Source organism: Pleurodeles waltl, chromosome 10 (assembly GCF_031143425.1).
Source record: "Pleurodeles waltl isolate 20211129_DDA chromosome 10, aPleWal1.hap1.20221129, whole genome shotgun sequence".
Classification (NCBI taxonomy): Eukaryota; Metazoa; Chordata; class Amphibia; order Caudata; family Salamandridae; genus Pleurodeles; species Pleurodeles waltl.
In genome coordinates this window covers 752528552-752543865 of record NC_090449.1, presented here as the reverse complement: position 1 = coordinate 752543865, position 15314 = coordinate 752528552, and positions in this window count along the sequence as shown.

Here is a 15314-nt window from a genome sequence, read left to right as displayed (position 1 = left end):
GTGGCTTAAGAATCGGCAAGACTCGTGATTCGTTTTATGGTGTTTTAACTTCGTTGTTCATTGCGCGCTATCATTTCTTGACATTTACATGGTGGCTTAAGAATCGGCAAGACGCGTGATTCGCTTTATGGTGTTTTAACTTTGTTGTTCATTGCGCGCTACCATTTCTTGACATTTACATGGTGACTTATGAATCGGCAAAAGACGCGTGATTCATTTCATTGTACTTTGATCTTGTTATTCATTGTGAGCTGTTATTTCTTGGCATTTACATCGTGGTTTACGAATCGGCAAGACGCACGATTCTCTCCTCCTTTAATTCATGAGTTTATTGTATGCCACTATTCTAAGATATTTATCTTGTAATATTCTAGTTGACAAGTTATGTGATTTGTTTTTCCTGAATCCATATTGTGTTATTCATGGTGCACAATCCTTTTATGGTGTTTAATATATATATATATATATATATATATATATATATATATATATATAAATCTACAATATGCACAACTTGTGTTGAAACATTTTAAGAGTACACAGAAGATCAGAGTGTCTAGATGCAATATTGTATGGTCCTAGTATGCATTCTCAAAAAAGGATTTATATGACTGGTTTAAAATTTAGTCAGAACTTTTTTCTGATTCTCATGTAAAGGAAAGTACTTGAATAAGAAAGTTTTCATTTAATCCATCTTGATTCCCTTATAGGTATCCGACCATCTTGAAACTTAGTCATTTTAAACGTAATTCTTAGATTGTTCATGTTTTCAGAATGACTATGCTTAGAATCATAGTCTAGTATTGATTTCAGGAGATATCATTTTCATATTGTGTGTTCTAACCTTTTTCTTACTACAGGTCTGTTTCCCAGCTGTTTCCCTTCCTACTCCCCTCTTCCCCTCTTGAACTCTCCTAGCCTCTGTGATTTATCTATCAGAGTCTTGGAGATGTTCAGTGGTGGACGTGTTGGGAACGTGCGCAGACCCTGAGGATCTGGTGACTCTGACACCTACACACATATGTTCTCCCACTCAATGCAGTTGTCTTAGCACTATGACACCTGAGATGTTGCATGGTGGCATTGCAGCTATTGTGGCACAGGGATAAACCCAGGAATGGACAGCATGGGTATGAGATTACTGCTGTGTACATCTTTATGTATGTGGCAGTGCCTGATGGTTATTGAGTCCATGGACATGAGCAGTTGACAGGAATTGCACTTGGATAGGGATTGATGGGGATTGATCACATAGTCATACTGAACCCTCATTTTGAGTGTGTTTGTGCCATGGGCACCTAACTGCCATTTCGTAATTGACCCGCGCTCACAGCACAGGCAGTAGTGGCAACTGTTGTCAATGGTAAATGCCACTTGAGCCAATGGCCTGAGACTGGGCATTGTCTTCTTGTTTACATTCTGACAATACCAGTTGCCCTGTGACACCAGACCAGTTTTACGTTCTACCCTACCCTACCCTCCTGCTCTGCTTCAGCATTTCCAGCAGCCTTGGCATGGCGGTGTGCCTGTAAGAGGCTGGCCTGGCTTATAGTGGGTGCCTTGTGGTACTTACACCTTGTGCCAGGTCCAGTTATCCCTTATTAGTAGGTTAGAGGTGTTCTAGCAGCTTAGGCTGATAGAGGTAGCTATAGCAGAGCAGCTTAGGCTGAACTAGGAGACATGCAAAGCTCCTACCATACCACTTATATCATATAGCACTATATCATAAGAAAACACAATACTCAGAGTTACTAAAAATAAAGGTACTTTATTTTAGTGACAATATGCCAAAAGTATCTCAGAGGATATAATCCCTTAGGAGGTAAGTAATATACACAAATTATATGCACACACACCAAAATCAGGTAAGTAAAAGTTAGAAAAGTAGTGCAAGCAATGTAGAATCACAATAGAATGCAATAGGGAGAAATAGGCCTGGGGGCAGCACAAACCATATACTCCAAAAGTGGAATGCGAACCACGAATGGACCCCAGGCCTAGTGTAATGTGTAGAGGGTCGCTGGGAGTGTAAGAAAACACTAAGGGTGTCCAAGATACCCTACCTCAAGACCCTGAAAAGTAGGAGTAAAGTTACCCTACTGTCCCAGAAAGACTGTAAAGTCGAGATAGGGGATTCTGGAAGTACAACAACTGACTGCAAAACACTGAAGACGGATTCCTGGACCTGAGCACCTCTAAAGGAAGGGGACCAAGTCCAAGAGCCCACTAAACCCCAGATGAAGGTGCAAAAGGGCTGCCTCCAGGTGGAAAAAGACAAAGATTCTGCAACAACAGAAGGTGGCAGGAGCTTCGCCTTTGGCCAGAAAATGTCCCACGGCGTGCTGGAGGATGCAGAGTTGTTTCCACGCAGAAAGATCGCAGACAAGCCTTGCTAGCTGCAAGAGTCGCAGTTGAGGTTTTTGGGTGCTGTTAGGGCCCAGGAAGGACTAGGAGGTTGCCCCTTGGAGGAGGAGACAGAGGGGGCGCTCAGCAACACGGAGAGCCAACGCAGAAGCAGGCAGCGCCTGTAGAAGCACCTGAACAGACACTTAGAAGTGTCGCGTGGGCTCTCATTATCCTGAATGAGACTACTGGATTTCTAGGCAGCAGGATCGTTCATGGTGTGGGGGACTGAGTCTGACCCACTTGGAAGGACCTCTGTCACCCTAAATCCGGTTTTGCTCCGGCTAACTAGCAGTGCCTCATTTCTCCCAAAGGGAAGAGATGATTGGGCAGCCGAGCGCATGACATCTTTGGAACTTCTCAGGGAAGTCGTGGTCACTCAGATCCAAACCAACTCTCTCATTTACAGTATGATCTCATATACAAATGACAAAGGCAGTATAAGTTTTATATAATGTTTTAATAAAACGACTGCATTTTAGATAATAAGGCGTGAGCCGCAATAACCAGAACCATACAACACAGTAGGATTGAAATAGTCACCAGGAGAGTAAAACATAAGAATAACGCTATCATGGTGTTTAACAGTTTCCACTCTCCCTCTGCTTATTCTATTTCGAGCACAGCATGTTAAGCTTCTAACTTGCCTTTCTGAATCCCTCGGGAGACATCAGCCCTCATACCTGAGGAAAGGCCTGTGATCTGGTTCAGCATCTGCAACGAGGCAGTCAGCGTCTAGTTGTGGTTCCCTGGTCGGAATTTCCCTCTTGCGTGTATTGGGACAAGGAAGTGTTTTTATAAGTAACATGTCAGCGTGATCACAAAATGTCCCTACGCAGGAATGCCAAAGACTAAACTCCTACCACGTCTATCGGCAATGTACCAGACTGTATCCTTGACTGAAGCACAGAGTAATGCGTTATGGAGAACTCCAGTGCTGAAGTAGGCTAAACAGTGTGATATGAAATATAAAACAAGACCGTAGAACTGGCTATTTGAAAAATAACAGTACGAAGCTGAATAAAAAGCATTTAGAGCAAAGTGCACGAAGGCTCTAAGCTACGAGCAAAGGAATAAAATACATCCAGGGCAAAATGCACAAAGGCCCAAAGCCTGAAGCTAATGCGCAAAGAATACGTAAAACTGACCACACTACAGAAGATCTGAGGACAACGGTCGACTCAGAGTCACAAAGGAGGGTCCCACAATGTCGGAGTCCAACTCAGAGAGTTGGCAATGCAGGACGGAGTGCTAGGGACCTGGGCTAGGCTGTGCACGAAGGAAGTCTTGAAAAAGTGTGCAGAAGCCTGAGCGGCTGCAGTTCACGCAGTACACAGGATTACTGTCTGGCGTGGGGAGGCAAGGACTTACCTCCACCAAATTTGGACAGAAGGGCCACTGGACTGTCGAAGACACTTGGACCCAGCTGCTTTGTTCCAGGGACCACGCTCGTCAGGATGAGAGGGGACCCACAGGACTGGTGATGCAGAAGTTTGGTGCCTGCGTTGGCAGGGGGAAGATTCCGTCGACCCATGGGAGATTTCTTCTTGGCTTAAAGTGCAGGGTGAAGGCAGACAGCCCTCAGAACATGCACCGCCAGGCAACAGTCGAGAAAGCCGGCAGGATGAGGTACTACAATGTTGCTGGTAGTCTACTTGCTACTTTGTTACGGTTATACAGGCGTCCTGGAGCAGTCAGCGGTCGATCCTTGGCAGAAGTCAAAGAGGGAAGTGCAGAGGAACTCTGGTGATCTCTTGCATTCGTTATCTGGTGAGATGCCCACAGGAGAGACCCTAAACTGCCCACAGAGGAGGATTGGCTACTGAGAAAGGTAAGCACCTATCAGGAGGGGTCTCTGACGTGACCTGCTGGCACTGGCCACTCAGAGCTGTCCATTGTGCCCTCACACCTCTGCATCCAAGATGGCAGAGGTCTGGGACACACTGGAGGAGCTCTGGGCACCTCCCCTTGGAGGTGCTGGTCAGGGGAGTGGTCACTCCCCTTTCCTTTGTCCAGTTTCGCTCCAGAGCAGGGCTGGGGGATCCCTGAACCGGTGTAGACTGGCTTATGCAGAGAGGGCACCATCTGTGCCCTTCAAAGCATTTCCAGAGGCCAGGAGAGGCTACTCCTCCCAGGCCCTTCACACCTATTTCCAAAGGGAGAGGGTGTAACACCCTCTCTCAGAGGAAATCCTTTGTTCTGCCTTCCTGGGACCAGGCTGCCCAGGCCCCAGGGGGACAGAAACCTGTCTGAGGGGTTGGCAGCCGCAGTAGCTGCAGTGGAGACCCCAGAAAGTTGTTTGGCACTACTCGGGCTCTTTGCTGGAGACCCGGGGATGCATGGAATTGTCCCCCCAGTTCCCGAATGGTATTGCGGTGACAATTCCATGATCCTAGACATGTTACATGGCCATGTTCGGAGTTACCACTGTGAAGCTACATATAGGTATTCACCTATATGTAGTGCATGCATGTAATGGTGTCCCCGCACTCACAAAGTGTGGGGAATTTGCCCTGAACAATGTGGGGGCACCTTGGCTAGTGCCAGGGTGCCCACACACTAAGTAACTTTGCATCTAACATTCACCAGGTGAGGGTTAGACATATAGGTGACTTATAAGTTACTTAAGTGCAGTGTAAAATGGCTGTGAAATAACGTGGACGTTATTTCACTCAGGCTTCAGTGGCAGTCCTGTGTAAGAATTGTCTGAGCTCCCTATGGGTGGCAAAAGAAATGCTGCATCCCATAGGGATCTCCTGGAACCCCAATACCCTGGGCACCTAGGTACCATGTACAAGGGAATTATAAGGGTTTTCCAGTGCGCCAATGAGAATTGGTAAAATTAGTCACTAGCCTGCAGTGACAATTTTAAAAGCAGAGAGAGCATAACCACTGAGGTTCTGGTTAGCAGAGGCTCAGTGATACAGTTAGGCCCCACACAGGGAACACATACAGGGCATACTTTATGGGCACTCGGGTCCTGACTAGCAGGATCCCAGTGACACATACGCAAAAACAAACATACATACAGTAAAAATGGGGGTAACATGCCAGGCAAGATGGTACTTTCCTACAGCACCCCCATGCAAAGGTTGTTGGTGTTGTGTTGTGCTGTGCGCCTGGATGCCCCTTCCCAGCCCATGCACCTGGCATGGGCAGTGCAGGGAATCCCATGCCCCTTTGCCCTTTCCACCACCTGATTTGCACGGCTGACATACATTGTGTAGTCGGTATGTGCCTCCACCCTTCTTGCACTTGACATTTAGGCATTATTGTCCCCCGTGCAACTTACCCTGCAAATGTGTTGTTTCCTGGTAGTGTGCACGGTCCTGCGATACCAGTGAAGATTTCCTCTGGGATGATGGCTGCAACCATCTCCTCTATCTCATCCAACTCCTCTTGCGGTGCTACACTCCCACCTCCGTTCTGCAGTGCTGCCTTCCTGTTCATTGACATTTTTGCTTTGACCTGCGCTTGCAGTCATACCAGAGTTTCTTGCACTCAGTGAGAGTTGTCCTGACCTCTGCCACACCGTTAATCTTGTCCACAATCTGTTGCCAAATTTCCTCTCTCCTCCCAGTTGGCAATTTAGAGGTGATAAAGAGTTGATGCTGGTGCTCCGTCACCTCTGTGACCAGCATTCATGCTCCTCTGCGCTGAATCAACACTTCCTCTTCTTGTCTTTCCCCTGGGTCTTGTATGTGTCCTCCTGGCTGGTTCCTTGTTTTCTGGGGTCTCCTTGGGATCTCTCTTGGCTTCTGGGATCCATTTCGGGGCTCCTTAGCACTGTTTGGTCAGTTTGTGTCGCTTTATGACACTATTGTGGGGAAACATGGCGCATATCTGTTTTGCAACGTTTTTCCATGTCGTAAACCGGATTAGAGTCATTTTTCCTGCATTAACGTCATTTTGCTTTACGACAAGGCGCAATAGATAGCGTCAGGAAAAATGACTCTAACCTATTCTTAGCGCCACCCAGCGTCAAAGTATAAATTTGACGCATCAGTGGCATTAAGAAATGGCGCTAGCCAGCACTAATATTTTTGTAGCAAAACTGTGTTAGTGCAGTTTTGAGTCAAAAAGTATAAATCTGGCTCCTAGTGCTAAAACTGGCTTATTTGCAAGCAGTAACTTATGGGTCTAAAGCTCTCAAATGTTTGAATGTTTCCAAGTTATTTTGACTGGCATAGCACATAATGCTCCTCCCCACCATGGGCCAACACATAGGTGGTCATTACAACCCTGGCAGACGGTGTTAAAGCTGCGGTAATACCGCAGACAGTCCGGCGGACCAAAAAAGGGAATTATGACCGTGGCGGAAACTGCCAACATAGACAGCCACTTTAACACTCCGACCGCCACGGCGGTACAGACAAGCAGCGCGGTGGTCACCGCCAACAGACAGGCGGAAGACAATGTACCGCCCACAGTATCACAACCTGCCAATCCGCCACCTTTTCCGGTGCGGATTTACCGTGGATAAAAACACGGTGGAAACAGCTTTTGCAATGGGAAAACGCTCACCTTAACACACTCCACGAGGAAGGAGGCCACCATGGAGCCCGAACTACAAATACTCCCTGCGCTTGTCTTTCTGCTCCTCTACGATCACCATCTACGTAGGCGCCGAAGACAACGGGGAGTACTGCACCTATGACATAGGGGAGGGGGGAGGCAAAAGTCAGGGGGACACACACGCAACACCCCCACCCCCAACCCGACCCTCACCCACTACAACACCCACACCAATGCATGTCCAAACAGCACAGTAACAACCCCCCCACCCCCGGAAGAATGCAAAGACAAAAGGAAATCAGTTCAAACATTGTAATTTTATCAAAATACAGTAAGCTAATATATACAGATATATATACACATTCCAGAATTGATACATTACGATTAGTAGTGCAGGTATGCACATATCAATGTCCGTGCACCACTGGGCCCAAAATGTATGGGCGAGGCCCACACTAGATACCTGTCCACAAATGGAGAGAGCACTGCAGGGGCATCAGATAGAAATACAACAGGCACCTCAGGGGGAAGGGAAGGGGGGGGCACCTCAGCCAGATTACAGCACCACGCCAGATCCACGACGGGGCTCCATGCCCATTGATGTATCCTGGGGAGTGCAAAGCCACAGTCTCTCAAGTCTCTACAGTGGGTGGGTTGCCCACTGCATGATCCTGGGGAGTGCAAAGCCACAGTCTCTCAAGTCTCTACAGTGGGTGGGTTGCCCACTGCATGATCCTGGGGAGTGCAAAGCCACAGTTTCTCAAGTCTCTACAGTGGGTGGGTTGCCCACTGTACCATCCTGGGGAGTGCAAAGCCACAGTCTCTCAAGTCTCTTCAGTGGGTGGGTTGCCCACTGTTCCATCCTGGGGAGTGCAAAGCCACAGTCTCTCAAGTGGATAACAGTCTCCACTGGTTCTGGAGGGTGACTGGTGCCCAGACTGCATCAGGCTCCCCGTGACGGTTCCTGTTCCGTCACTGTCCCAGCTGCACATGGGCTAACGATGCTTGATTTGGCTGTCTTTTCCCTGTTCAGCGGTGCTTTGCCATGGCGGTCTGTGCCCTGTTCAGCGGTGCTTGACTTTGCAGTTTCTGACCTGTTCAGCGGTGCTTTGCCCTGTTCAGCGGTCTTCACCATGGCAGTCTTTTCCCTGTTCAGCGGTGCTTTGTCATGGCGGTCTGTGCCCTGTTCAGCGGTGCTCGACTTTGCAGTTTCTGACCTGTTCAGCTGTGCTTTGCCCTGTTCATCGGTCTTCACCATGGCGGTCTTTTCTCTGTTCAGCGGTGCTTTGCCCTGTTCAGCGGTCTTCACCATGGCGGTCTCTGACCTGTTCAGCGGTGCTTGCCTTTGCTGTCTGACCTGTGCAGTGGTGTGTGGCATGACGATCCCTCATTGCCCAGCGGGGCTGTGGCTGCCGGGGCCCTCCAGGGCACTGACGCTGGCGGTGCTCTCCGGACCAGTGACTACAGTGCTGCCCTCCAGGGCACTGACTCTGGCGGTGGTCTCTGGACCGGTGACGATTATGCTGCCCTCCTGGGCACTGACTCTGACGGTGGTCTCCGGACTAGTGACGATTGTGCTGCCCTCCTGGGCACTGACTCTGGCGGTGGTCTCCGGACCAGTGACGATTGGGCTGCCCTCCTGGGCAATGACTCTGGCGGTGGTCTCCGGACCAGTGACGATTGTGCTGCCCTCCTGGGCACTGACTCTGGCCGTGGTCTCCTGACCAGTGACGATTGTGCTGCCCTCCTGGGCCCTGACTCTGGTGGTGGTCTCCGGACCAGTGACGACAGTGCTGGCGGTGGCGTCCCGGCCACCGGGGAGGATGGCGCCCTTCTCCGTCGTGCTGCTCTTCCCAGACTGTGCAGACTTCTTCTGGCCCTTCGCCACCTTTGGAGGAGTCACAGCTGACTCAGCACTCCCCCTGGGACCCTTGTGAGCAGTTTTGCCACCAGGAGTCTTCACCCTGTCCCGTCAGCCACTTTCCAATTTAAGGTGCTTTACAGGGGGTGGACTGGCAGTGCTTTGGCTCCGTGTCACACTGGCTGCCCTGGTGGCCGGTGCACTCCACACACCTTTAACACGCACCACTGGTACTGGACTATTTTTGGCTGAGGTGCTACTATGGGACCTATGAATTGGAGGGGTGGGGTGGTGGCAAAGAGGTCAATGTTGCTGAGGAAGAGTTGCTGATGAAGACTGGGATGGGTAGCTGGAGGGGGTCTGGGAGTGGAGGAAGAGGAGGTGGTTGTAGGAGGTGTAACTTTAGGTGATTTGGGTGCAGGTGCAGGTACTGGAGGCTGTCGTGAGGTGGATGAATGTTGGGTGTGTGGGTGCCCGAGTTTGTGTACTTTGGGAGGGGGCGTCACAGACACACTGGGAGTGGACACAGGGGACGTGTAAATGGTAGTGGGGGTGGTGAGTGCAAGTGAGCGGGGTGTGGTGCTGGGTGTTCTGGTGCGAGTCCTAGTGCCTGTAGATATAGTGCATGCAGGTGAGAGTGTAGACAACACTAGGAGGGAGGAGGGAGACGAGGAGGAGGGGGACACAGTGGAGGCAGTGGATGTTGTTGTGTCTGTATGTGGGTGATGCTTGTTTGAGTGCCTGTGGGTTGTGTGGTGCTTATGTTTGCCTGAGCTACTTTTGTGTGTTGAGGTGTATGCATGCTTGTCTGATGGTGTGCTTGGGATAGGCTGGGGTACAGAGGACTGGGTCTGGGTGGAGGGAGTTGGAGGGGGGAGGCTAGACACAGGGACAATGGCTGCCATCAGTGCTGAGGCCAGAGATTGCAGGGTTCGATGAAGGGCAGCCTGACCAGAATGAATGCCCTCCAGGAATGCATTACCGTGTTGCAACTCCCTTTCTACACACTGGATGGCGTTCACAATGGTAGACTGCCCAACAGTGAGTGACCTGAGGAGGTCAGTGGCCTCCTCACTGAGGACAGCAGGGGTGACTGGGGCAGGGGCTGAGGTGCCTGGGGCGAAGGTGATGCCCATCCTCCTGGGTGAGCGGGCACGGGGCGAAGCCTGAGGGGCTGCTGGGCGGGTGGTGCTGGTAGGGGAGGTGGTGGCTGTACCTGTAGGGAGCTCCCATTGGCGGACGAGTCTGTGTCGCTGTTTGGTGATCCGGTGACCGACGTGAAGCTCCCCTCGCCCTCAGAGGCCACTGGTGTATTCAGAGTCTGTGGTGTGGCCCTCCATGGCCATGTGGGATGCAGCTCCCTCGTGCTCCGGTGCCACTATACCTCTGCCTGATGATGCTGATGCACACAAGAACAGGGAGAGCACAAAAAGGGGAGGGGGACGACAGAAGAAAGACAGGTTGAGTGCATGGCTTACCGCTACCGTTGGCAGACAATACAGACACAGCAGCCCCCTGCACTACGCCGTGCTCTTGGCCTCTACAGATGCAATTCCTGGAATCTGCCCTACATGGCTATGGTGGTCATCTGCACACATAGATGACACAGGGGCATGTATACCTGAACTTGGCACTCTACAGAGGTGGGGTGGAGTGCCACATGGCCTGCATTACGGAGGGGCCTAGCCTACGGAACTCGCCCTGGCCTAGGGAAACCCACAGCCGTCCTCCCCCACCCAGACCCCTTCACTGCACGCAAAGTCTTCAGAATGCGAATGTACTCACCCCCTTGTGTCTGCTGTGATGCCCTCGAGCGCCCATCCAACTCAGGGTAGGCCACCGCCAGGATCCTGAACATCAGGGGGATCATGGTTCGACGGGCACCCCTTCCACGTTGGAAGGCCATCCCCAGCTGAGCCTCCGCCGTCTTCTTGCTCCAGCGGCGAAGGTCCTCCCATCTTTTCTGGCAGTGGGTGCCCCTTCTCTGGTGGACCCCCAGGGTCTGGACGTCCTTGGCGATGGCACGCCAAATGTCCTTCTTCTGGTGGGCGCTGACCTACATGACATGTACAGGGGAAGAAGAGAAGTCATTAACAACAGCACCGTCGAAGTGGGTGGCCCCCAACCCTACCCTTGCCATGTGGCACATGCATTCACAGTCCTTCATGATCCCTGACCTCTACCCCCTTCCTACTGACATCCAGCCCTCTCCACCCAGGCATAGTCCATACAATGTGCTCCCTGTGTACTTATCTGTTGGTCTGGAGGACCGTAGAGTAGCGTGTACTGGGGGAGGACCCCGTCCACGAGATTCTCCAACTCCTGAGCAGTGAAGGCAGGGGCCCTTTCCCCAGACGCAGCAGCCATTGTCTCTTCCAGACCGAGGTCGCAGCAGCACTTGCAGTGTAGGTCCTCTCCTGTCGAAGATCAGGTATCGAGTGATTTAACAGATAGAAAAAGGCGGTCACGTCCGCGGCGGTGCGTCTCATCACCGCCGGCGCACTTCATCATTGGCTCCTGGGACCCATAGGTTCCAATGTTAACCAATGCAGCATTGCGCCACGGTCTATGACCGCCTACCGCGACGGTGTACAACGCCAGCGCAGATACCTCACATCCCATTGTCCCACTTTAGAGGTCAGGCAGCCGCCATTTCAGGGGCCCACATGGCTTCATTTACTACTGCGTCACACATACCTAGGCCTACACTCAACACACATACAGGAAGAGTTTTGTATTTGGTGTTGTGTTATGTGTAGCTGTGGGTACATACCTGGGAATTTGTTGACTCTGTGGTCACTGTTGTCCTTCCTAGGCACCGTCAGCTGGGACATGTGAGGAGATGGCGGAATCCTCTGATGTACCGACCGCTGGTGGACCTGTTGACAATGGAGGAGCGACATTTAATCATCACCTACAGGTTTGACCGTGCCACAATCCAGGAACTGTGTACCCAGTTGGAGCCAGACCTGATCTCACCAATCCGCCATCCCACAGGAATCCCCCCTCAAGTGCAGGTGCTATCAGTGCTCTATTTCCTTGCAAGTGGGTCTTTTCAGACAACAGTGGCCATGGCATCAGCGATGTCCCAGCCTATGTTTTCCAACGTGTTGTCCTGAGTGTTGTCTGCCCTGCTGAAACACGTAAGGAGCTACATCGTTTTCCCTCAGGTGGAGGATTTGGCTACAGTGCAAGGTGACTTCTATGCCCTTGGACATATCCCGAACATCATAGGTGCTATTGATGGGACCCATGTAGCTCTGGTCCCCCCCCCGCAGAAGTGAACAGGTGTACAGGAACCGGAAGAGTTATCATTCCATGAATGTACAGATGGTATGTTTGGCAGACCAGTAAATCTCCCAGGTAAATACTATGTTCCCTGGCTCAGTGCATGACGCCTACATCCTTCGGAATAGCAGTATCCCGTATGTGATGGGTCAACTCCAGAGGCACCATGTGTGGCTATAAGGGGTTTCTGGTTACCCCAACCTGTCATGGCTATTGACCCCAGTGAGGAATCCCAGGAGCAGGGCAGAGGAACGCTACAATGAGGCCCATGGGCGGACTAGGAGGGTGATCGAATGCACCTTCGGCCTCCTGAAGGACAGGTTCAGGTGCCTCCATATGACAGGTGGTTCCCTATTCTACTCACCAAAGAAGGTGTGCCAGATCATCATCGCCTGCTAGCTGCTTCACAATCTTACTTTGCGACGCCAGGTGCCTTTTCTGCAGGAGGATGGTCCAGATGGCGGTGTTGTGGCAGCTGTGGAGCCTGTGGAGCCTGTGGAGCCTGTGGACAGTGATGAGGAGGAAGCTGAGAAAGAAGACATAGACAACAGGGAGTCAATCATACAGCAATATTTCCAGTGACACACAGGGGAGAACATTTTTTTTTACTATTACATTCACTTTCACACTTCTACCTCTATCCTGTCTGTCATTTAGTAGCAGTATTTGGTAACTGAGTTGTACCTTTCCATTACGGTTTCACAGGTGTGGTTACCAACGTGTGTCATCTGCTTGAATCCTTCAAGGACTTGTGATGTGTGACATAGGTATGTTGGCATTACAATAGAAAACGCATTTTGACGCTGTCATTGATAATACAAATTTACCAAATCACAGACTGACTCCAGATTGTTTTGTGCTTCAAGGGTGTTTATTTAAGTGCTAACAAATGGAGGGGGGTTGTAAAATGGTGATGGGGGATGGTGGAGGAATGTCCATGGCAGAGTCCAGTCTATTCGTCTCACAGGTCCTTTGCCCATATGGGCATAGGAAGTGGAGATGGGGCAGTTCCAATCTGGACTGCGTAACAAAGTGAGACAGTGGGAGGACAATCAGGGTGGTCTCATTTCCTGGCGGGGGTCTTGCCATCTTGCTCTGTCCTGTTCCTGGATCTCAGGGACCGCTTGCGGGGTGGTTCTCCATCTGCAGGGGGTGGGGTGCTGGTGTGGTGGTCCTGTGGCGGGGTGTCCTGTCCACTAGCGCCGGCGGAGGTGGTGGGCAGTTCATCGTCCATGCTAGTGTCAGGGTCCCCTTGGAGTGCCACGGTGCCCTCATGGTCTTTTGTATGTCCTTCAGCACCCCTACGATGGTGCCCAGGGCAGAGCTGATGGTTCTGAGCTCCTCCCTGTAACCCAAATACTGCTCCTCCTGCAGGCGCTGGGTCTCCTGAAACTTGGCCAGGACCGTCGCCATCGTGTCCTGTGAGTGGTGGTATGCTCCCATGATGGAGGAGAGGGCCTCGTGGAGAGTGGGTTCCCTTGGCCTGTCTGCCCCCTGTCGCACAGCAGCCCTCCCAGTTCCCCTGTGTTCCTGTGCCTCCGTCCCCTGGATCGTGTGCCCGCTACCACTGCCCCCAGGTCCCTGTTGTTGTTGGGATGGTGGGTTATCCTGGGTTCCCTGTAGTGGTGGACACACCGCTGATTGACGTGTCCTGGGTATGGAGGTATGGGCCTGCTGGGTGGGTGCTGTGCTGGTGTTACCAGAGGGTGGAAGGTCAGTGTTGGGCTGTGCCTGTGCGAGGGGAACCGACTGTCCCGAGGCCCACGATGGTCCGGGCTGGTCATCTGGATCCAGTTGGGCAGAGCTGCTGTCGTCACTGTGGGCCTCTTCTTTGGGTGGAGTGGAGATGTCTGGACCCTCCTGTGTGGTGACGTTCCGTAGTGGTCCTACAGGGGTATAACAGCATGATTATTGCATGTGTGTGTGTCATGGTGTGCAATGGGTGGGTGTGTGTGTACCCCAGGGCAAGCATTCCTGTGTGGGGGTTTGTGTGATGATGGTTAGGGGGTTGTTATGGGTATGTGCAGTGAGCATGCTTTAGTGAGGAGTGACCATGCTTAGTTGTGTCATGCAGGGCTTGGTGTTGGGATGGGTGGTTTGTGTTATTAGTACATTAGGGAGGAGTTGGAGTGATAGGGGAGGGGGTGAGGGTGGGGGTGTGTGATAGCATGCAGGTAGGGTGGGGGATTTGATAGTTAAGATTTGACTTACCAGTGTCCATTCCTCCACCGACTCCTCCGAGGCCCTCTGGATGCATGATGGTCAATACTTGCTCCTCCCATGTTGTTAGTTGTGGGGGAGGAGGTGGGGATCTGCCGCCAGTCCGCTGTACCACAATGTTGTACCTGGAGACCACAGAATGCACCTTCCCCCGTAGGTCGTTTCACCTCTTCCTGATGTCCTCCCGATTTCTTGGATGCTGTCCCACAGCGTTGACCCTGTCCACGATTCTGCGCCATAGCTCCATCTTCCTGGCTATGGAGGCGGGGTTCTCAATTGCTGTGCTCTCTGTCTCTCGGCTTCCTCAAAATTTCTGGTTGTAGGGGTTTGTGGGTGATGTGGGTGTGTGTTTTATATTGTGTTGGGTGTGTGGGAGTGGTGTTTGTATGTGTATCAGGTGTGTGTATTTTGAATTGTCCAATGTGGCGGTGTTTTGGAGATGTGTGTGTATTTTGAGCGCAATGATGTGTACCGCCAATGGAATACCGCGGTTGAAAGACCGCTGCATGGATTCGTAGGTTGTGATAGCATGGGCGTGTTTCTGTTGGCGTGACGGTGGAGGAATTGTTTTTGCTAGTTTATCACTGACCTTGGTGTGGCGGACTTGTGTGGGTGTCTGAATTTCACCGGATTTTCGAGATGTGGGTCATAATAGCTGTGGCGGAGTTCCGCGGCCGCGGCGGTGTATTGGCGGTCTTCTGCACGGCGGTAAGCGTCTTTTACCACCAATGTTGTAATGACCCCCATAGTGACTTGCGAGGCCCTTTTATGCAGCTGTCTTGTGCCATGGAAATGCTCCTATCTTTTTATGTTTACCTTCAAAGGTGTCTAATGATAACGATGATTAGAATCTTTGTGAGACTAGTTAAAGCTGTTTACTCTTTTACAGCTATGTACTCGCTCTTACATAGCTATAGAAATGTAGCAGGGTCAGAGATAGGCTTACCAAAAGGCTCCATGATATCAGAACACCTCTTTTTCAGCAGCACATCAGTGCATTCTGGAATTATTAATTCTGGTTCAGTTC